The sequence below is a fragment of the Corvus brachyrhynchos genome, unplaced genomic scaffold (genome assembly GCF_000691975.1).
Source record: "Corvus brachyrhynchos isolate BGI_N302 unplaced genomic scaffold, ASM69197v1 scaffold101, whole genome shotgun sequence".
NCBI classification, from domain to species: domain Eukaryota; kingdom Metazoa; phylum Chordata; class Aves; order Passeriformes; family Corvidae; genus Corvus; species Corvus brachyrhynchos.
The window spans coordinates 19,755,888-19,777,855 of NW_008237239.1; the positions used below are offsets into that span (position 1 = coordinate 19,755,888).

At 37.2% G+C, this 21,968-nt stretch overlaps 1 protein-coding gene across 12 annotated transcripts in view; it reads left to right on the forward strand.

Annotated features, from left to right (window-relative positions):
• Window positions 1-21,968, forward strand: part of NRXN1 (neurexin 1) — a 672,391-nt gene that overhangs the window by 377,154 nt on the left and 273,269 nt on the right. The gene's annotated exons all lie outside the window — the stretch shown is intronic.

Genomic DNA, 21,968 nt, shown 5'->3' on the forward strand with positions numbered 1-21,968 from the left:
TGATTACCAAATAACTGATGATCTGTCATTTATATGTTTGTTTAGCTGTGCTTAGAACAAGGAATACAAACATTGGTGTAGGGAGCAGGGACAATCACCAATTTCCTCCCTCGGTGGGAACCCGTTCAAAAGTCATGCAAGAGGAAACTTAGAGGTCACTAAAGTAATTAGGATTGTTAAAGTTCAGAAAGGCAAAAAGGTCAAAATGAGGAAGATGAGTTACTTCAACTTTTTTGGGACCACTGACTCAATTCAGGACAGACACTGCACATGTTAATGACATTTAAGCTCATTTCCATACAAAGCGGAGAATGGGAGGTGTTAATGTCATCAATATGCATTTGTATTTTGGATATTCATAATTTTTGTAAATAAAAAGCTTTGTGTTTTCTGGGATGGGGGCCCTGTGTCTTAGGGAGCTATCCCACACAGAGCCTGGTGCCAAATAAAACATAAAAACTTTCTAACTCTAAACTGCTAGAGAGTTTTGGTCCGTCTCAGTTGGATATCGATATTAGATCGATATTCATATTTTGGTAAATCAATTGGTCAGATAGCTGAATGTGGAAATCATTTGGAAAGAGGAAAATTAAAGCAGAGATGGGGAAGTTAAACAAAGAATGAGCATCTAGGTCAGAAGGTAATGAGTTTTCTGTTCTAGTCCTTAATACCATCTTTACTTGTTTGATACAGGCTGTCTTTTCTCTGGCTGAATCTCTTCTGCACTCTCCTTAAACGCTGTGATCAACCCTGCCTAAACACAGTCACTTTTCAGTGATTAGCTTTCTGTAGGAAACTCTTGCCAATAATCACAGTTAATATCCTTTCTCCCTCATCCAGCTTTAAACACAAGGTCTTTTTGATCTTTTTGCTTAGACAGTTTTCACCTGCAGAGAGACAGACCTTCTGCCAGCAAATACTACTAAGGCTGATTACAAATCTCTATTGTGCTCATTGTCCATGAAAAACTTCTTTGGTGAGCTAATTTGGTTTGTGCTTAATTTTTACAGTCTTCAGTGCCTTCAGTGCCGCTCTGGCTGTTCCTTTGTCATAGAATCATAGAATGGTTTGTGTTGGAAGGGATCTTGAAGATCATCTTGTTCACCTGTGGGAACTGCCCTGTGGGCAGGGGCACCTTTCACTAAACCAGGTAGCCCAGAACCCCATCCAGCCCAGCCTTGAGCACTCCCAGGGATGGGGCATCCACAACTTCCCTAGGTAACCTGTGCCAGTGCCTCACCACCCTCACAGTAAAGAATTTTTTTCCTAGCATCTAATAGATGCTATATAGAGACCTATCTAGAAAGATTATGGCTGTAAGGTGACATGTATGATTAGCATTTTTATCTTGAAATGTATATAGGTTTGTCCTGATCTCTAGCTCTATTAAAAAAAAAGTATGAATTTTTAAATTATTACCACTCATTATCCATTTTTCATGATCATTTGACTTCTGAAATCTGTAATTGGTTTATCAATGACATACATATTATAGCTTGAAAGAGAAACACCTCTAAGATTATCAAAGATGACAAGTGTTTAAAAAATTGATAAGCAAGTTTAATAACCTGCTTCATTAAGTAGAAACAGAAATTAATCTGCAGAGATGTTTACATTCAAAAAGAGCAAGTCAGTTGCTCAGTGATTTTTTTTTTTTTAATTATAACAAATCTATTTCCAAATGAAGCAGTTTCTTTGGCTGTCTATCTCCCAGTTGCACAGAAGGGTAGTGATCAGTACAATGAGATAAATCAAACAGTAGAGGAAATGTGCCATTTTCCAAGTTACTGCCAATTATTGTTACTTCTTTCTGAGTTACAGGGTCTCCTGGATTCCTCTAAAGACCCTTTTGGAAGTTTAACAGTGAAAATCAAGATTTGGTGACTTATAGTAGAACAAACCATCAATTTCTAAGTTGCTACTGAGCAACAAACACCAAAAGAAAACATTTTTCCTGGTTTTTTTAACTTAACAGATTTACCTCTCCCATGTTTTTCAAGCTCTTGTTGCCAAACGATCAAAGTTCCAAGGGTAACCAGGGCTATTTCTTGGAAGCTTTCAGATCAGAGGCAACTTAAATAAGCACTGGCAATCACACAGAAAATATGGTGTCATTAATTGTGACAACTTAGCTCTGAAATGCATTTTTGATGCTTTTTGGAATGAATTGTTCTGGAGCTTTTAAAATATTATGATGTCATGCAAACAAAGTCATCCTTGTTAATACTCTTGAGTTTGTCTTCTAATCTTAGTTTTCCAGATACCAAATAATTTCTCTTCTAATGTTTTTTTTTGCTACTACTGAGAGATTCATCAAGGTTCATCATGAAGTTCCCAAACCTCACCTTTCAGTGGCTTGGCTTTCTATATACCATATATATGCCATATACCTCCCAAACTTGATTTCTATTTATAAGCTTGCTAAATTTTCAGTTTGTCCTTGCAGTTTTGTCTTACTTTTAGGCTTCTTTAGAGCAGACAGCTCCCTGGATCAGAAGTGTTGTACCACATGCATCAGGCAGCATTAAGACCAGACAATTAAGTGCTGCTGAGTAGAATATCTTCTTTATTATTACACATCAGCTTTTTAATCCCTTCTAGCAATGATTCTGATGATTATTTTATATTTATACTATACCTATAAAAATGCACTATTGTTCCTCAGCTTTGCTACATGCCTTGTTTTTATAAGGCATTCTTGACTGTCACTTGCTGTGTCCTGTCAGAGAAAAGAATGTCACCAAGATTGAGAGGACTGAGAGTGGCTCCCAGTTCCTCTAATAACTCTCTGAAAACTTATATGCCAGGTTTAGGGAAATGGCTTGCAAGTTACTGAGAGTAACCAGAGTTAGACCATTTTTTTTTAGAGGAAACAAAGTCTTCAAACTTTTAAGTTTGAAGAGGTAGATGAGGAGAAAACACCATCAAGATAAAGAAATAAGAGAATTTTTATCGTGTGGAAATGCATCTGGTCTTAAAAATTAGTTACAGGTGGATCAGAGTTGCTAAGGGAATGGGTAATTAGTAGTTGGTGGGGGGTGGGATTGTGTTTTGTTTTGATTTTTTTTAACATGTGTTTGATTTCTGGAATGGAGTTTCATGCTGCTACATTGTGATTACCAGATACTTCTGCTCGGAGCTTGAATTACTGTCATTTATAAAAAGCTCTGTGGGGAGCACTGAGCCTCTGGTCTTAGGCATTTACCCAATATCCCCAGGAAACCAAAGCTCAGGCGCTGGAACCCAGGCCTTAATTACACAAGATACTTCCATGAGCAAACTGAAGGTATGTCAAGGAATATTTTAGAATTCAAGAGCAGGTTAAACTATCTGAGTAGACACAGTTTTAGATCCCTTCAGTGCACTCTGCATTAATCACTCCTCATTCTCTAGCTTTCCCCTGTCCTGAAGGCTCTCTGATGTATTCTGGGATGTCCCAGGTTTTGCTGTGTTTCTTTGCTTGTATCTGCTGTCTTACCTGCTACTTTCATAAGCTTTTATAAGCTTTCAAACTTTCTGTTATTGTCTTCTTCCAAGTTTGTACTGAAAGCTGTTTCTGATGAAAAGCAGAAAAGGGACAGTACCAGGTCATATACCAGGCTATTTAAGCACTTGTTCTTTCAGCTTTGTATGTTACAATTAAGGAATCCCTATTAAAAACCCCACAAACAAACAAAACCAAATAACTAGCTAATACATAAAGAAAAGAAATCATAAAATCATAAAAATAGGTCAGTAATGCATGGATCTCTGTGTGAGTGGAATCTATTCAAGTATTGTAAAATGGTATTTCATGCAAGTTTAATGTAGTTTTTAAAACGACTTTTAAAAAGGTGTTAAAACAATTGTCTTCTTTTATCTTTCATGAATGAAAGGAAACTTCATTATGGTTAATGTGAAATAATGACAAGCAATGACAAAAATACTCATGCTTTCTAAGGGTTTAATGATATAGTTCTTGATAATTCTGCTTCCTGTAGTGTTTTAGTGCTTGTGGGAGGATTTATCCGTAGCGTATTTTGACTAGTACTGTTTTTCCATGCAAAAGAATAATACAGTACAATTAATTCCTTACCCTGATCTTTTCTCTCCATTAGTAATTTTCTGGATTTACTTACAGAAGTAAAATCAAAAGCAGTAAAAATGGGTTTGGAGTTTGTTTGTTTCATAGTTTTACAACACAACCTAGTTAAGCAAATCTTTATTCTGAAATTTTGGTCACCATTGTTTTGCACTGTGATATATTCAACAATATCAGCAGGACATACCTAAACCAAAAGAGAAAAGGTCATAAAAGTAGATGTGAACATATAAAACAGAGGAAGAGGAGGAGAGCAATATCATGTGCACTGGAATATCACACATACTGACTGTGCAACAATCACAAAATGTGCATGCAGCATGTTACATACAAACCACTTTCAAAATCGTGGGTCTGTCTATATGAGTAAAGTTTTGAACTCATAAAAAAAATTCCTTTTCAGGAATGTTCTTAGTTCTTCAACTTTATTTATTGGAGTTTAAATGTATTGTACAAGTACAAATCTTTTTATAGACACTGCAACAGATGGTCAAACACCATGTTACCTACAATTATATCCCAAATTAGTGTGGTTGGTTATATCATCAAAGACAATAAAGGAACAAATGTTCACAAATAAATCCGAACCATCAAAGGTCCAACCTACTCTGCAGAACTCCAGTTGGCCGTGTGAACTCCAGAATATACACCTTGTGCTTACAAACTCTGCAAAGTCTGTCAGGTGAAGGCAGGGGTTAGAGATCCTCTCAGCTGAAACAATTCATTGGTTTGTGTAGAGGTGTTTAATTCACATCAGCGAAAATGATGCAATATTTGTTTTTTAAATCACAGCTTTTAAAAATCTTCTTTCTAAAGCAGAGTTTTTGAAACCTTTAAAGTAGAACAAAATCTAAAATCATAAAATACTAAGTGTTTTCATTTGTCTGGGAAAAAAGGGTTTGGAGAAACCACAACAACTATTTCTTTTGGCTTTGGAAAAGAGCCAGCAAGTCTATTATTTGTTCAATTCTACTCGCAGCTACAGAAAATAGGCCTAAATTCCATATGGCTGCAGAAGGAAATGCTGCTTCAAAGGTGGGTACTCTTGATCAGAGATATATCATGATAGTCTTTCCAACAGGTAGTCAGGATACTCAGAGTTGGCCTCATTAGGGGGAACTTACACAGTCAAACCAGGACTTAATAGCACCTACATCAGTCTGTGGAGAAAGTGGGAAAGGAGGTGGCTACAGCAGCCCTCATCTTTTCCCAAGTAATTCCTCCCAAGGTTATTACAGGTTGCTTGGCTGATAAAAGGATGCCTCACATTTCACCTCTGTGACGCCGACTGAGTCAAACTCTGTCGCTCCTGTTCCGGTTATCTGGTACCTTAGCCAGATAAATGTATCCTCCTGGATAGCTTCCTTTGACACCAGTGATATGGCTTCCATTGTTGCTCTAAAACAAATCACACTCAATCTTGGAACCCTAATTCACATAGGTAGAGATTAGACTTGACCCATTGTTTTGGCTTTTTAAGCACTTGCCTTTGTATCTATTGTCTGTCAAGTTTTTCAGAGTTATTCAGTATCAGCTGCCTGAAGTGGCTCGTTAAAATTTGTGTGTGTTTGTGTGTCTGACTTGGAGGGAATGGAACCCAAGAGAAATACTTTCATATTACCTCTTAAAACAAGCACAGAAATAAGAAATTATTAACTGCTTAGTCTTCCTCTTTGTCTATATGCATTACAAGTCCCTCAGCACCAAGGTTTGATATTTATTGTTGGTTTGTTTGATATTTATTGTTCATAGTTGATATCTGGTAAAATATTTTACAGTACAAGCTCACTGATTCCTTAATTCAAAAATTCCTTGGAATGCACAATGTTCTTGACTGGTTTGCAATTATTTGAATATTTTCAAATATCATTAAAATTAACAGGACTGCTTTGAAAAATGCTATTAGAAATAACATATGCCCTTTTAAGAGAGCTATTGTTTATTATTTGTGCATGCTGTTTATATTATTTTAGCCTTCAGCATCACTAATTGAATTGCAGGTGAACCTTGCTTTCACTTTTGCTTTTATTATATATATTCTGCATTTACTTACAGTAGAAAAAAGAAAGCTAATTGAGGAGAGGGGAGGGAAATCCTTTTCCCTCCTTCCTTTGGGGAGGAATAGCCAAGATGCTGGTGCTAATTCTAGGCAGCATGGAGCACATTCTAGCTTAATTCTGTATGCATGTTTGCCAGTGTAATTATGATCAGCACTGGTGTCACTGGCTCTGTATGAGAATTAGAATGAGAGCAGGTACAAGAAAGACAGAAGGACTGAATGGCAAATAAGCCCATCTTACTTGACAAATGAAAGCTCCTAATTTTTCAGAAACATCACAAGAGAGCTTTGGTGAAACAGCTAATAGATTAATGGAATGAATCAGGAACAAAATTTTTAAGTACAGATGTTCTTACGGGATAAATCAGACTTACCAGGCTTAAAATGGTGACTCTAGCCTGAATGTCCTCTACCCAAAAGTTGTGCAAAGCACTGAAAGACATCAGATGGGAATGTCCATCAATACCTCTTCCACCAAAACCCTGCTGAGAAGTGCTGCAGAGTTTCTTGTCCCTCCCTCTTTACTGGCTGGCATGACTCCATTAAGTCTCTTGCATGCACAGTCTGCTATCCTGCAGTGGTGATGGAAAACAGAACTGGAGAGTTATGCTGTTCCCTGTGTGATCCTTCTGAGCTTATTCACAATCCCTTGTATCTCATGTGACAGAGGAGGAGAGCACTGCTTTGCTGATGGAATAACACTGATGAATTCAGTAACAGGAGCTTTGCAGTGCAAAAAGCAACAGTTAGTTAATCTCATTGTGACCACATTTATCATTGGGCTCCAACTCCTTAATAGTCTACAGCCATTTATCAGATGGTTCCATGATGTTAAAATACCACATGCATTTATTAGAAAGTTTCTTAGCACAATTTGTAAGCCTCAGACTCGTGGAGGGGCTACACACTCAAATGTAAATCTAAGGCTATAATCTCCAAATGGTTTGCTGTGATTTCTAAACATGTGAAGCAACTTGGGTTGATTTTTCCTTTCCAAGTGAAAAGTAGAATGCTTTCCTTGTTGTTTGAACTGAGACCAGGGGATTCTTGCCTATTCCATCTGCCTTTCACCCTACTACATTTTCAGAGTTATAGGTGTCATTCAGAGTATACGTGTCATTCTCCATGGAGGATTGTGGAACTGCATCAGTTTATGCAATAATTGTGTGGCTTATACTACTTCATGTTGTTGTAAATGAATAAGTGAGAGGTTCCTGAAATCAAAGCTTGCAAAACTTTAAAAAGAGCAGGTGGAGGGGAGAAACATATGGATGCAATTATAGATCCTATCAACAGTTCTAATCTGCTAGCAATATTGTTACCTGTTATCCACTCTAAAGATTAAAAAAAAAAAAGTAAAAAAAAAAGTCATACCTGTTCTGAAAACATAATTTCATAGAGTTAATTATGTGATAGTGGGTCTGGATGCCTAAAGCATACTATAGATATTTCAGAAAGCTTCAACAAAGCATGTATTTTGTAAAGGGGACCTGGCCCATCCTAAGTAGCCAGTAATTGTTTAGCTAAAGTCTTTCTAAAAATGCCTGCTTTTTTATTTAGCAAATTACTCATGAATATGAGATTACTTCAATATTTATTGCCTTCATCAGGAAAGGATATGAGCAGAAGCTTTCTTGGGGACTGTTGCTAACCTCTGAACTGTTGCAAAGGATACAGAAACCCAAATATAGAGCTTTATTTTTGTTCTCTTTCCTGCATGCAGGCAAACAAGTGTACACACACACACCCCCCACTCACACTCTTTGTCCTTCACATTTCATTTCCCCATGCTCTCTTTTATAGCTATAGTAATCTGCCCAGCAGTCAATATTCCCCATGCTGGCTGGATGAACTGCTAGGAAGGAGAGAAGCTTGCATCCCAGCTGTACTGCTGTGGCAGTGGTTTTGTTGTCATTTTTAAAGGGTTTGTTTGCTTTTAGTTTGGTTTTGTGTTAGCTTTCTTCTTCTTTTTTTTTTTTTTTTTTTTTTTAACACGATCCACTGGAAAATGTATTTGGAGAGAAAAGCAACCTGTAATGATGTTCTGTTTAAACCAGTGATGCTTGGCTTACTGAAAACCAGGAGGAAAATAATGACATGAAAATTGTCCTTGTTCAGGAGCAGTAAGCAAAGATTATATATAATTGCACAGTTATGAATCACTGAAACTGCATAGTTTTTCATGCAACTTGGCAAAAATTCAAGCTCCCTATGTATAAGAAATCAGGATCAGAACACTTTTAGAAAAAAAATAATTAATTTCTTTAACTTTGTGTGTTCTGGGATAAAACACAGTAACTTTGATCTTTTCATTTGAAATATATTCCATTTCAGTCCTGAAGCTTTTCTGAAATGTGATGGAAAAAGCTTTCCTTTCCTTTCCAAGAAGAGCAGCACTAAATTTAAACATCCATTTCATAAGTATATAGGGGATGAAATAATTGTGTATTACCAGATTTTGCTGTTGTGTATTCTGCAGTTGCTTGGATCCATTGTTAGAATTAGAGTCTGGTAAGTAAAATGTTCCTAGCTTCAATTTTCTAATGTATTATGAATTTCTGTTTTGGGGTCCCGCTACTTTTCACTCTTTTGTTCTGTATTCTGCACATTCTCCTCAGTACTCCTTCCATACTCCCTGGATGTTTTGATGGCCTCCTATTGGATAGGTTTTTCACTTTCTTCTAATGATGCTGATTCTTGAATGTGATGGGTATAACATTGCAGCTGTGAATTTGGTTAGATAATAAGGAGGTTTATTTTTATCCAACCGTTCTCATTTTTTTAACACAATTCTTGCATTATTTAGATGCTTTTCATTTTCTAGATATTAATTGTTTTAAAATCTGTATTCAGATTAGTAGAGAAAAGTGCTATGAAGCAGGAAGGTATTGCAAAAGGTGTGAGAAAAGACTCACATCCTTGAAAAGTATATTCTGAGAGAATGGTCTTGACTGGAAATGCAGCTATCAGCAGTGAAGGAGTGAGCTACAACAGGTTTATTTTCAAGTTGTGAAGATTCAGTTACAATATGGATCAAGGAAAACTGTTTCTTTGAAGAACAGTGGACAGGGAATTACTGACAAGAGAGTATCCTGTGAAAAGAAATTCGATAGTCATGATGATCTCTAATGAATTTAATAAATGAGGGACAAATCTTGAGATACTTTACATACCAGTAAAAAGGCAAAGTTCTTTCTCCTAAGCGATTTGTAAGTAGAGGAACTTGCTCTGGAGATTTCTCTCACTCTTCACATCAGTGCAAATTACCAGGGAGAAAAAGAAGAAATTACAAATACTAGGAGACATCAAGGATGTAACATGGAAATTTACAGAGACATAACTTTGGGAAGGGACAGGGTATTTCTATTCCTTCCTATCCTCAGCAGCAATAGATCATAACCCCAACCCTCTGCTGTGTTGACACTACAGTTTTCTCCCTCACAACCATTGCAAGCAAATTTTACTCTAGCTTTTAACTGACATTTTGAAGTGAGTTCTTTAAATCATGTTTTAGTTGACCCTTGAAAGATTCATGCACAGTTGTCCAAATCTGGACAAGCACTGAATGCTTCCTCATTTAGTACATGTAAGTGGCTCCAGGAAATTTCAAATAGGACACCACAATATCCAACTCTCTGAACCACTCAGAGATGTAAAAACATTTACAGGATGATGTGGAGAATATTGTTCACTAAAACATTGTAATTCAGTAAAGAATTAAAATTGCTTCAACTGGAAGTTTCAAAGCATGACTGGAAGTTAAATCCCATGAGAATAGACTATTTAATGAATACTATAGAGCCCACTGAGTCCAGGAGCAGGACCATGTTTGAATCTCATGGATGTTATGTAATAGTTAATAACATGGTCCAACTTTAGGAAATAAGGTGTAACACTTTTGTCAGTGTTAAAAAGTTAAAGGGAAACACACACATGGAGATAGGTATATAGATACATAGATATAGATGATATAGATAGATATAGATATCACAGGGTATTCCAAAACACAAGTAGATGGTGCAACTCCTTTTCTTTTCATCTAAAATCTTTGTGCTTGATGAATTTTCCTCTTTCTTGAATTCATTTGATCTTGTTTTGTGATCTAATAGAGGAATTTATGGCACAGTGAGATTTGCTTTCTTATTAATTCGTTTATTATTGGCTTAGGTAAGGTTGGTTATTGTTGTCTTCTACATCAAACAGGCAAATAGACCTGTCATCTCTAGTAACATCACATGAGGCAAAAAAAGGGTGTGGATAAGAAATTTCCTCCTACTTATTTCTGTACCAACTTGGGCAAGGGGAGGCCTAAAAGAGAATATTTTTATTTCTGTGGTTTAACAATTTCCAGCAAAAATGATTGCATGCAGGAGTGCATTTAAAGATGAAAGGGAGTGCAGGACATTGTCCCAGTGCTGAAAAGGTAATAAATTATATTTGAGTAGTTCTAGGAAGACTGTGCTGTTCTGAAGTAATTCTAATAGTGAAGACTCCACCATCTTCTAGGTGATCTTTTATAGCACCTTACCATCCTCACTGTTGAGAAGGTTTTTGCAATATCTACCATGAATCTTAATTGCTGCAATTTAGCACATTTATTTCTGTCCTGTCCATCACTGTGATTGAGAACAGGTGATTTCCTTGTTCTTTAGAAACAGCCTTTCATGCATTTGAAAGCTATTATCATTTTCAATCTCAGTTGTCTCCTTTCTAGCCTAATTCTTTCAAGCTTTATTGAAGCCCATGTTCCCTAGACTCTGGTCATGTTGCTCTCCTCACATTTTTCCCAATAGGATTGTGTCTTCCTGGGGTGTAATGTCCAAATTTGTACCTGTATTCTTGCTGAGGCTTTATTAATGCTGAGCTGAAGGGGAGAATTGCTTCCCATTTTTGCAGGCTCTGCTTGTGTTTGTGCGCTCCGATATGCTGTGAGCAGATGTCGACTCACGGTGTCACCCTGAACCACATTCAAGCACGGAGGCTCACACTAAAACCAGGCAACTGAAGGGAGAAGGAGTTCCAGACATTTCACCCTGCCACATATCTGTTAGACAAATTTGATAAAGTTTTATTGGAGATTAATCTGCTGGAAAAGATAGGGGAGAAAGAAGTTCCTGTTTGCGACAAGAGATCAGTGATCAACATTTACTGATTTCAGAGTGCTTGAGTCATCCCCTTCACCAACAACAGGAAATATGATAATCTTTTTTGTCAGTAGAGAAATATGCATTGCAGATTAGTGGCTGGATTTGTGTTAATGCTCTCGGTTTTCTCACTCCTTGTGTTGGTAGTCATTCAGGTCAGAAAGTTTCCTAATGAGGTTTATGTGTCTGTGGTTAAAGACTGATGAAATAATCTGCTGATCTCATCACTGTGACCAAAAACCTCAGTGGTACAATAGTTTTTCCTTTTCATACAAAGAGATTAAATTAGAGAGTCTAAATAAATTAACAAAAACTTAACTGTTGTTTACCACCTGGGTCCGTACTGAGCAATGACACAGGAATTCCCTGCTGCTAGTCACATTTACAACATTTACATTGCAAAGTGTACTGGAAAGGAATAAGCAAACTTCTTCAAATGCATAATTAGAATTTTCCTTCTGGAAAACTAATCTTGTGAATCTGCTTATTTCTGAGCTTCTTTAGTAGAATGAAGCCTTTACTGTATTGCTTGCACATTATAAATCTCCTTTGGTGAAAAAAATGAAAGAAATGCAAACTAAGAGGGATGCATTTTATAGACAAAACAACTTTTTCATATACTGAGTTGTATAATTGAAGCCCATCTTGACTAGAGAAGTTACTTTAGAAGTTTTTAAGGTTGTAAGCTATTTCCCCCTGTGAAATTCAATAGCTCATTACCAGTTAAATATCATTATATTATACTGTATATAGATCCAGTGTTCTGGAAGAATTCCACCAGAAGCAAATGTACTTGTGGGATATCCTCTATAGCTAATGGATATTTATTTTAATGGCATAAACATTGCTTTAAATCTCTTTCTGCATTAATGATAAATTGATCATTAGTGCAAAGTAGGTGAGAATTGAAAATGGCTTCTAAAAATTTATAGCTCATATTGATTTTGCTGGAATATTTCAGCAATATGGCAGAGCCCAGGCCTCTGACTTGGGTAAATTCCATTTGGGTCAGTGGGGTGTTTGCTGAAACAATCTGTCCTTCAACCCTCACTTTGTGGGTTTTGACCACTGTGTGCATTTTGGAGCTCAAAAATGCATGGCAACACAAGCATTGCTCTTGCATGTGCTCTAATTCATAAACCTTTGTGTGATTGGAATTTTGGCATAGATGTTCACTCTTAGCCAAAGGATTGTTGCTCGTTGTCCCACGCAATGCAAGTGCATCAAGGGTAAGAGTTTTATTGAGTGAAATGCCCTGATTTGAGTTACAAGAATTAACTAATATTAGGTTCAGAGGTCTCTCCGAAAAGAAAGTATTTGAAAGAAGATTTGTTCAATCCCAACTGAAAAATAGCAATAAAGAAAAAGCATTTAACTTTTTTAAACTAAGACCATAAAATTTATGAAAGGGAACATAATTTTAAAAATGAAGTAATTTTTAAAAATGTGATTCTTTAATTTTCATAATGTTCCCTTTATTTCTCACTACAAATAATTTGAGAGCATTTCATGTTACCAAATTTAAAAAAAAAAAAAAGATTGTAAGCCCTTTCTTGGTTCCACTGCTTTTGCTGCTTTATGAAGTGCTTTGATATATCTGGATGAGAAGAACTACACCAGTACTAAGCTTTTTTTAAACAAAGCAGCCGCAAATCAGTAGTATATACTGTACCAACTCCTCTAACAAAACAGCACTTCTGCGAGAGGCAGGGATATGGAAAAAATGTGATAATTCATATTATGTAGTCTTTTCTTGGTTCCACTGCTTTTGCTGCTTTATGAAGTGCTTTGATATATCTGGATGAGAAGAACTACACCAGTACTAAGCTTTTTTTAAACAAAGCAGCCGCAAATCAGTAGTATATACTGTACCAACTCCTCTAACAAAACAGCACTTCTGCGAGAGGCAGGGATATGGAAAAAATGTGATAATTCATATTATGTGATTGCCTTCCTCCAGTGCATGGCATAATTCTGATTGAAATTACTGGCAGTACTTTGTGTGCATCAAAGAAAAAACAGCTCCAGGAACTGACATCCTGTGAAATGTGGAAGTGCTATTATAGGCTGGCGTGGTTCAATAGTGGTTTCTGAAACCTTCCTGATGAAACCCATAAGATTTTTCTGGGCAGTAATGCTCAACTCTGTAACCAAAGATGGTGAGCAGACCACCCATCTTTTCTATTCAAATTTATGATAGCTTTAGCATGTGCAAAGATTCAAAGAGTAGGTTTCAGACCATAATCCTTTTCAGGGACCTATTCTTCTCATTTTACTTGTTAGAAACAAAATTAGATCCAAGGGTGCTAAAAGAAAGCTGCTGGCTTTCTAAGCCTTTAAAAATATGTATGCATTGCACATTTTTTCTCTGAGTACATCTTTTCTCATGCACTGAAATAAATAGGTAAAATTAGGCAAGTTTTGATAGAGCCATAAAATAGCAGCTGAGAAGTCCTGGATTTTCTTTCCTGTTACAGCCTGCTTTTAAAGATAAGCTGGTTGTGACTCTTCATTTTAATTATATAGCAGGCACTTTTCATTTTAGCTGGGAATTTTTTTAAATGTAATTCATTAAAAACTAAAACACAGGTATGAATAAAATTATTTTCTGTTTCCAGTCTCTTGATATTTGCGGCTGTTATTTGCATATATGCTAAGGAGAACAAGCTTGGCCAAGAAAGTTTCTTTACGGTGGTAATGTTTTCCCATACTAATTGTCCCTTTAAGCAAAGTTGATCAAATATTTACAGGATTTCCATCTATCTATGTATAAAAATTGAGGGAGGCCCACACTTCCATAGTTACAAACATTGGCATTCATCAGGAAGCAATCTCAAAGTGCTTTAAACAGAGCATTGGCTTTAAAGTTGCACTGAATATTCGTGTCAGAGCTTTATAGACACAAACTTGTAGGTGGAGAAGACTTAATCCTGCAATGTTCTGTTCAATAGCGCTGGAAGATTAAATCTTTTGGAACCTTTCAGCATTGGTGTGAAGGGTGTAATTCCACCAAGCCTTACTCTTGCAAATACCCTTTGTCTTTGGGACTGGTAACATTGACCCAGCTTGCCAATTAGCCATCAAATGCCAAATGCTTCGTAGTGATTTGTCCAAGGCTGCATTTTGAAAAACTGTGGCAGAGGCAGGTGTGGAAGTTCCATGTTTTCCATACTACCGAAGAGAAGTGTAGGATTATGTTTTAGAGGAGGGGTGTGGTACCTCATCTGATAGTCTAGCCATCAATCATCACAACAGGTAATTCATATTACAGTGGCACTGGATGAGAGACATGCCAGTAAAACGCAGATAGTTGTCCCTACTTGAATGCTTCCCCAAAAGTCTGTCTATTTTCTATATTAGAATCCCCTATATTTGTCCTTAAGAAAAGAACAGAATGTGTATACTATCAGATATTCTCTCTCGTTAAGTTAATTACCTTTGGCTTCTGTAGTAGCTTAATTTTTCTTCCCCTATCAATAGGCCTGCTGAAAGAAGTACAACACAAAGGGCTTTATCTGTGTTATTGATTGGCTAGAAAGTGATGTGTTTGCGACTATTGGAGCTTCTCCAGTGCGTATTTATTTACATTGGGGGAAAAAAATCAGTATTACTTGGAAAAAAAACTAACTAAAACTTTCATTTAACATTACAAAAGAGAGTATTGCTTAATCCCTGAAGTAGGAAATTGCTTTTCTTCATGATCCATTGCTTTCATACTGTTTCTGGCTGCTGGTGCTGAAGGAAAGAAAAACTGTGTTCTCACTCTGTTTTCACTCTATCTATTTTCTTATGCTCTACAAAAAAAAAAAAAAAAAAAGGAAGAGAAAAATTTGGCTGCTAATTTGTTGTTGAAGTAAATACAGGGAGGGGAGAGCCTGAATATGAAAAGATTTTTTGTCTCGAATGGGCATTTGCAAATATGGAAGCAGAGTAAAACTTTATGTGGAAATCTGAAAAGAGGAGATTAAGGATTTGAAGTAGTATATCAAAGCTGAAGTATATGAGCTATTGCTATTCTTTGAGACGCCGTTATGGTTTTATACCTAAATTCAGCAGCATGTTCCCAGAAGATGAATGTTGCTAAGGAATGTTTTTTTCTTGTGTTCTGATCTTGTACATATACAGAGAGAAAGAAAGTGGCAATTAGAAGCAAAAGGCATAGCCAGTTGAAAATGATGGTGTTCTGTTTCACCTTGCTTAAGACTCATTCTTTTTTGTTAAAAGCACCTATTGTTTTATTGCTTCTAATATGCACTATAAAAATACAGTGTGTTACAGCTCTGTGCTGGAAAACACAAATGGACTGTAACTAAAGAATGATTATTTAACTTTGGAAGTTACAGTACTTAATTAATGATTCCCTGACATTGTCAGGACAGGTCACGGAATGGATTTTAGAGTAATTGTAAGTTACCAGCAGTGGTTTTAAGTTTCCCACCAGAAACAGCAGTAGAAGTTGTATTTTCTCTTTTCCTAACAGTGGTGTCTCCTGTTTCCTTTTTTAATCTGATTGCTTTCTTGGTTTTTTAATCCATTTAGTCTTGCAAACTGTAATGAGAGGTTATGCCAGTAAAATAGCAGTCTGAATACCATTGTGATGGCAAGTTTTTGAGACTGGTATGTCACAGAAGAGGTACACGTAGGTTTTATTTTGAGTTTTAGCTTGTGCTAACTATATGAGGAAAGTAGCAAGACCACACCATATGCCCAATAAAAGCTTCATTAGAAAGGCATTAGTAGATTAATCCAACTTACTCTGTGGTTTATTTTATTTAGAATGTAATAAGGTAAGTTCATTAGTTTGCAGACTTAATGTTTTCTACTGTACCTCAAAGCAACTAGTAACAATTCCACTGAGATTCCCCAGATCTCTATAACACCTGTCAAGATAAACACATGGCTCTCTGGGGGAATCACCTTGGCAACATAACTGAGGGAATCTAGAAAAAAAAGTAAGTCTTTCACACACAAAAGAGTGTTACACAGTCTAAACTTGATAAATGATTTTTCACATGCCTCCGAGGTCATATATCTCTTTAAGGTAGAAAAAATAGTGAAATCAATCTCTGAAGAACAAATATTTTGGAATGTACAATACTGCATCTGAAATGTATTTTAAAGAACTCGAAGGATGTAGAATAATTATGCAATTTGAATTGAGCCTCAGAAAGGCTGTCTGGAACCAGCAATTTAGTCTCCATCCCCCTAGGGCTAGTATATTAGATTACAAGGATTATTGTTGTGGCGGTATTTGTACCACTACATTTAAGATTAGGTCAGCATTTTCATTTTAAACCTGTATGTTCAGAGGTTCATAACTCAGCTGTAGCAAATTTGCTTGGCATTACAAATGTGTTCTGCTCAATGGTGACACTTTTTCTGGAGGAAAGAAAAAAAAAGAAAGAAAGATGCTTAAAGCTAAATAAGTATTTGGACATTTTCAAGTTACGACTGCCAAAAGTTCATGTCATCTTCTTGCAACTCTGCTTTTTAGATTCAGTTCTTTCTACAGCTGACTTGTAGCACTACTGCTGTCTGGAGTCTAAAGAAATGTATTGCACTGGACAAAGAGTAGATGGCTGTACCTTATCCCTGTCTTTGCCGAGATTGTAGTAGGACTAACGCAATCAAGGAAGGCAGGAGGTGGAACTTCATTGTACATCCTCTTCTCAGCCAAGGCCGGAAAAGTGAGGGGTGTTGTGTGATGTTCATGACTCATAATGGGTGATATCTTAGAAGTTCTGTCAGGAAAACCTGTTTAAAAATGCACTCCTGACTTTAGGTGCCCCACAAACATCATGTAGCGCTCTCTTGGCTACCAGTGAGCTTCCCACAAAAACAAACAAACAAACCAATCAACTTTACATTGCAAGGTCTTTAAACTCAATTTCCCCATTTTGTGGCTGTTGCACTATGAGTCTATTGTGAGCTTTCCTTGACATGGCATTTAATATCTCAGTTATTGTGCGTGGTAAACAATATCAAGGACTGCAAACAACTCTGTAATACACACACTTCTCCTATTTCTGGAGGCCTTTATCAACAAATAGGCTTTGCATATGCTTCGTGTGCTTGTACTGGATACAAAAAAGCACAATACTGGGTTCTTTTATTGGCATTTCTCATCAAACTTCTTGGTGACTAACTTACAACCTATTTTTGTGGTGGCTTTTTTTTTGTCCCTAGCTGGGGTATTTGCTAAGGAGTTCAAATCAGTAGCATTCAAGCTGTACCAGGGATCTCTCTTTTCTGCGGCAATGCAGTGCCAGTTCCTGCAGCAGCACTGGGAGAAATCAGAGAAACTTTTGCAGGTTCTGCTGCAGCAGCCTAGTTGCCCATAGAATTAACCACTCATGTGGTAGGCCAGAGAGAACATGGCTACAGAGCGTTTGCTACAGGACTACAAATCTCTCAAATGCCTCTATGTACACGCAGGTGGACTTGGCCTTAATTCCTGTGGCTTTAGGTTGGAGTCAAAATGGGAATGTATACAAAGTGTTAGAACTCTTTGTGAGAAGTTAAACCAAAAAAAAAAGAAAAGAAAATACGACATTAAGTGGCATCGCAGCACCAGGAGCCAGCAAAAGGCAGCCCCAGTGGATTCTGAGCCATCCTCCTCAAGCCAGGTCAAATCAGGGCTAACTCAAGTAAGGATGAACAGACCTGGCAAAGTGCCCAGATGACTTATGGACCGACCAAGAGGGACCTTCTCTCCAAAGTCAACATTCCCCATTGGAAAATGTTCTCCACAAGCCCTTTCGGTTCTAAATTGAAAAGATCTGGCTTATGTGCATGGCTTCAATGAAATGAAACAAAATGGAAATCAACTTGCTTTTGACAGCAAGGAATAGAGGGAAAGAAATTACTTTATACACACAGAGTCAAGAAACATTTATTATGAAGATTTAAGCCTATCTGGATGGACAGAAAGACTTATTAACTGTACCAGGATTTGTTTTGAACTATGCATAGTGAGAGAATAGCTGCACTACAGAGAAAGCAGCCTAGTATTTCCTTTGTCAGCTCCCCTTTATTACACAAGTACCAAAATTTCGAATTTCTGTGCATTTTATGGCTGCACAAATACTCCATCCATCCCCCTAGAATAATATTTTTTACCTTCCAAGTCTTCAAGTACTTCATATGATAACGTTTATTGGCTTAAATGGTTTCTGCCCTAGGTTATGTAGGGTTAGGACACAAACTGGACATGGATGACAGGCCTTGGTTCAGTATCTTGCAACTAACTGGCTTTTGAAAGGAACATTCTCTGCTGTTTAAAAAAAGAAAGTTACACCCTCCAATGTTATCAGACATCAGTAAAAGTACTGGGAGCTACAATGTATAGGTCAGTAAATTAAGCAGCGCTTATAGTGGGAAGAGGAAACATTAGCTTGACTCTTTTATTCTCTAAGCCTCTGTCTGGGCTGTATAAACATAAATTCTGCTCTGTTTAATTGTAATCACAAATGTCCATGTGTTTTCAAATTAAGGGAGAGTCCAAGCCTAGCAGTGGGGAAAACATGTAACATAAAACACAGGTAGTGTGTTAAAGCTGTGCATAATTAATTATGTAGTATTCCTGTAATACAGTTACAGATTTGTGGAGGTGTTTTGGATTGGGTTTTTGTTGGTTTTTTTTTGTTTTGTTTTGTTGTTTTGTTTTGGTTTTTTTTGCTGAACAGCACTTGAGCTTCAGGAGTTTAAGAGTGGATGTTGCTACACTAAGTGCAGGATTAACTAGAGGTGGCCAGAGGAGACTGGTTGCATAAGGTGGCACTTAACCAAAAGGAGGCCTGAATTTAACTGACAGCTTCTGCTGGCCTAAGGCATGGTCTGCACTTCAGTTTTGCTGGTGTTGCTGAAGTTGTCCATCTTAGCTGATCTGTCTGTACCATTGCAGAGAGATGTGGTCATACCAGCAAGAAGTATCTGATTTTGTTTGAGGAAGTGATGTAAACTATATTCATGGGTGTACTTTTTTTGTCTGTATGAATTTTCTTTGGGAGCATTTGGTGTTATAGCATAATGGCACTGGAAGAAATCAGGGAAAGATGTGTTCTCACAGTTAAGGATATTCTTGCTCAAAAATTTAGGAGCCTACTGGTATTAACAGAGTTCATTTGGTGGAAATACTTTGATTAAAAGTCACATTTACTACCAATGTGAACTGCACAGGGTAAGTGTTAAATGGGACTAACTTCACTGAGATAAGTTGTTGAGATACGAAAAACTACCTTGAACCCTACAGTTCATTTTCACACTTTATTTGCTATGCCTGCAGTGGAACATTTATTTGTTTACACAAACTCTTGTTTGTTGCCTTCTTTTGTACCATTTCTTCCTTCTTTGAGTGAACCTCCATAGACATACCAGCATGTTGATTGTGTTGGGAGTACAATTCTGTGTCCTTGGGGATTAAAACCAGGTTATTTCAACTTCAGTTAGTCCTCAGATAACAAAAATTCATACTCTTATGTCAGCATGGGGTAAAAAAAGGCAATCATTTTAAATAAGAAATGCTGCTTACCTTTGGTTTTCATAGTGTTTACTTGCAGAAGCTTTTAACTGGTCATTAAAAAGCGTAACTCCAAGTGCCAAAACACCCAATTAAACTTTCTAAATAGGATCACAGAATCATGGAACCATTTAGGTTGGAAGAGACCCTTAAGATCACCACTAACCTAGAACTGTCAAGTCTGCCACTGAATCATGTCCCTAAGTGCCACATAGAATCCTGGAATGGTTTGGGTTGAAAGGGACCTCAAAGATGATCTCATTCCAAGCCCAGGCAGGGGCACTTCCCACTAGACCAGGTTGCTCAGAGCTCCATCCAACCTGGCCTTGAACACTTCCAGGGATGGGGCATCCACAGCTTCTCTGGGCACCCTGTGCCAGTGCCTCAGCACCCTCACAGTAAAGAATGTCTTCCCAATATCTAATCCAAATCTCTACAAGTCTTTTAAATACTTCCAGGAATGATTAATTCACCACTGCCCTGGGCAGCCTGTTCAAATGCTTGACAACACTTGCAGAAATTTTTCCAAATACCCAATCTAAACTTTCCCTGGAGTGACTTGAGGCCATTTCTTCTTGTTCTATCACTTGTTACTTGAGGAAAGAAACCGACACTCACCTGCAAGCTCCTTTAAATCAAAACATGCAAAACTTATAAGTATCTGACTAGCAGATACTTCAAATTGGAAAGAAGTGTTATTAGCTTGCTGAAAAAACAAGAAAAAAAATTAATCAGGAGACGATTTTACTTCCTGGAATGTCCTTATTTTGCCTTCCTGTCTCTCTCCATCTTGCTTTCATACACTTTCTTCTTCACCTTCCTGGTATTCTTTTAATTTTCAATCTTTTAATATTTTCTGCAAATCAGTTCTCTCCCATTTCTCACCCTTGCACTGCATTAGATCACCTTTCTCCCCCATGAAACTTAGATAGTCCTCTCTTGTTTGTGGTTCAGAGTGCAGAGCCAGAAAAATGTCAAATGTTGTTAAAATTAGAGCTGCTACACGCAAAGTACTGATCACGTTGCCAGATCCAGAAAGGGATGCCTACTTAGAGGGCAGTCATCCCATTCACACTTTAATAGGGCACTTAAGTAAGAGCTAGATGCCTAAATAGTTTTGTGAAGATTTGGCCTTTGTGTACTCAACTCTTGGTTTGGATGCGCAGCAGCAAAACAATCCATTAATTTAACAGTCCCTAAGTAGCGTTTAATATCATAATGTAGCACCTAAAAATGACCCATTATAGTCTATCTGATGAGAAAAAACAACTTCTCTAAGTAGTCTCCAGGTACAGATTGAAACTAGAAACTTTAGTGGCAGTTGTATATGTGCTCTGCATAAATAGTACATATTTAATAAAGTAGAGTGCTTAAAAACCCCTTTTATCTTCAGTAAAATATTAAATGAAGTACCTTGGAAGTACCTAAACATTTTATTCATTCGTCCTTGTTTTTTAAGCACTTTAGGCCTCCCTGGCACAGTAGATGGCAGATGGAGCAAGAATTTAGATTAAGGTACTCAAACTACAAAGATATCCAACAATACAGAGTACTTACAGAAAGTCCTTCTGAATCCACACCGAAGTGTATCTTCAACCAAAGTGGAACAAATTGTGCTTGGGATGGAAAGGCAGGTTACACCTAATGGGGAATCCCTCAATGGGGATGGAGCCATGCTTTCCTGGATGCCAGCAGGGAAACTCCCACTGTAAGGTAGCACAATACAGCTCCCAATGGCAGCCTTGAAACAGCACAGCTGAGCAAAGTCAGTCTAGACAGGATTTGCCAACTGAAATTTTATCTGAACAACTGCGTTGCCAAGTGTATCATTACACGATTGGCAATACCAGCTTCCTATTTCAGAGGAGTGATAACAATTTTAAGTTCCTCGTCTGTAGGATGTCTAGAATCATTAAGAACAGTCAAGTTAACTACTGCCTGTTTCTAAAACAGCAGCAACATGTGAACAGTTTAATGAAAAACTGGTTCCAGTGACTGAAATATTTTGTTTCCCAAGTCAGATTGATAGAAAACCTAGTGATATTTATGGATGAAATTTCTAACACATATTACTTGCATGAACAGGAAACATATATCAGGAGGTTTAATTTTATGAGAGCTGTCGAATCCAGGCTGACATTTCTTTAAGGTTTCATTCATTTTTTT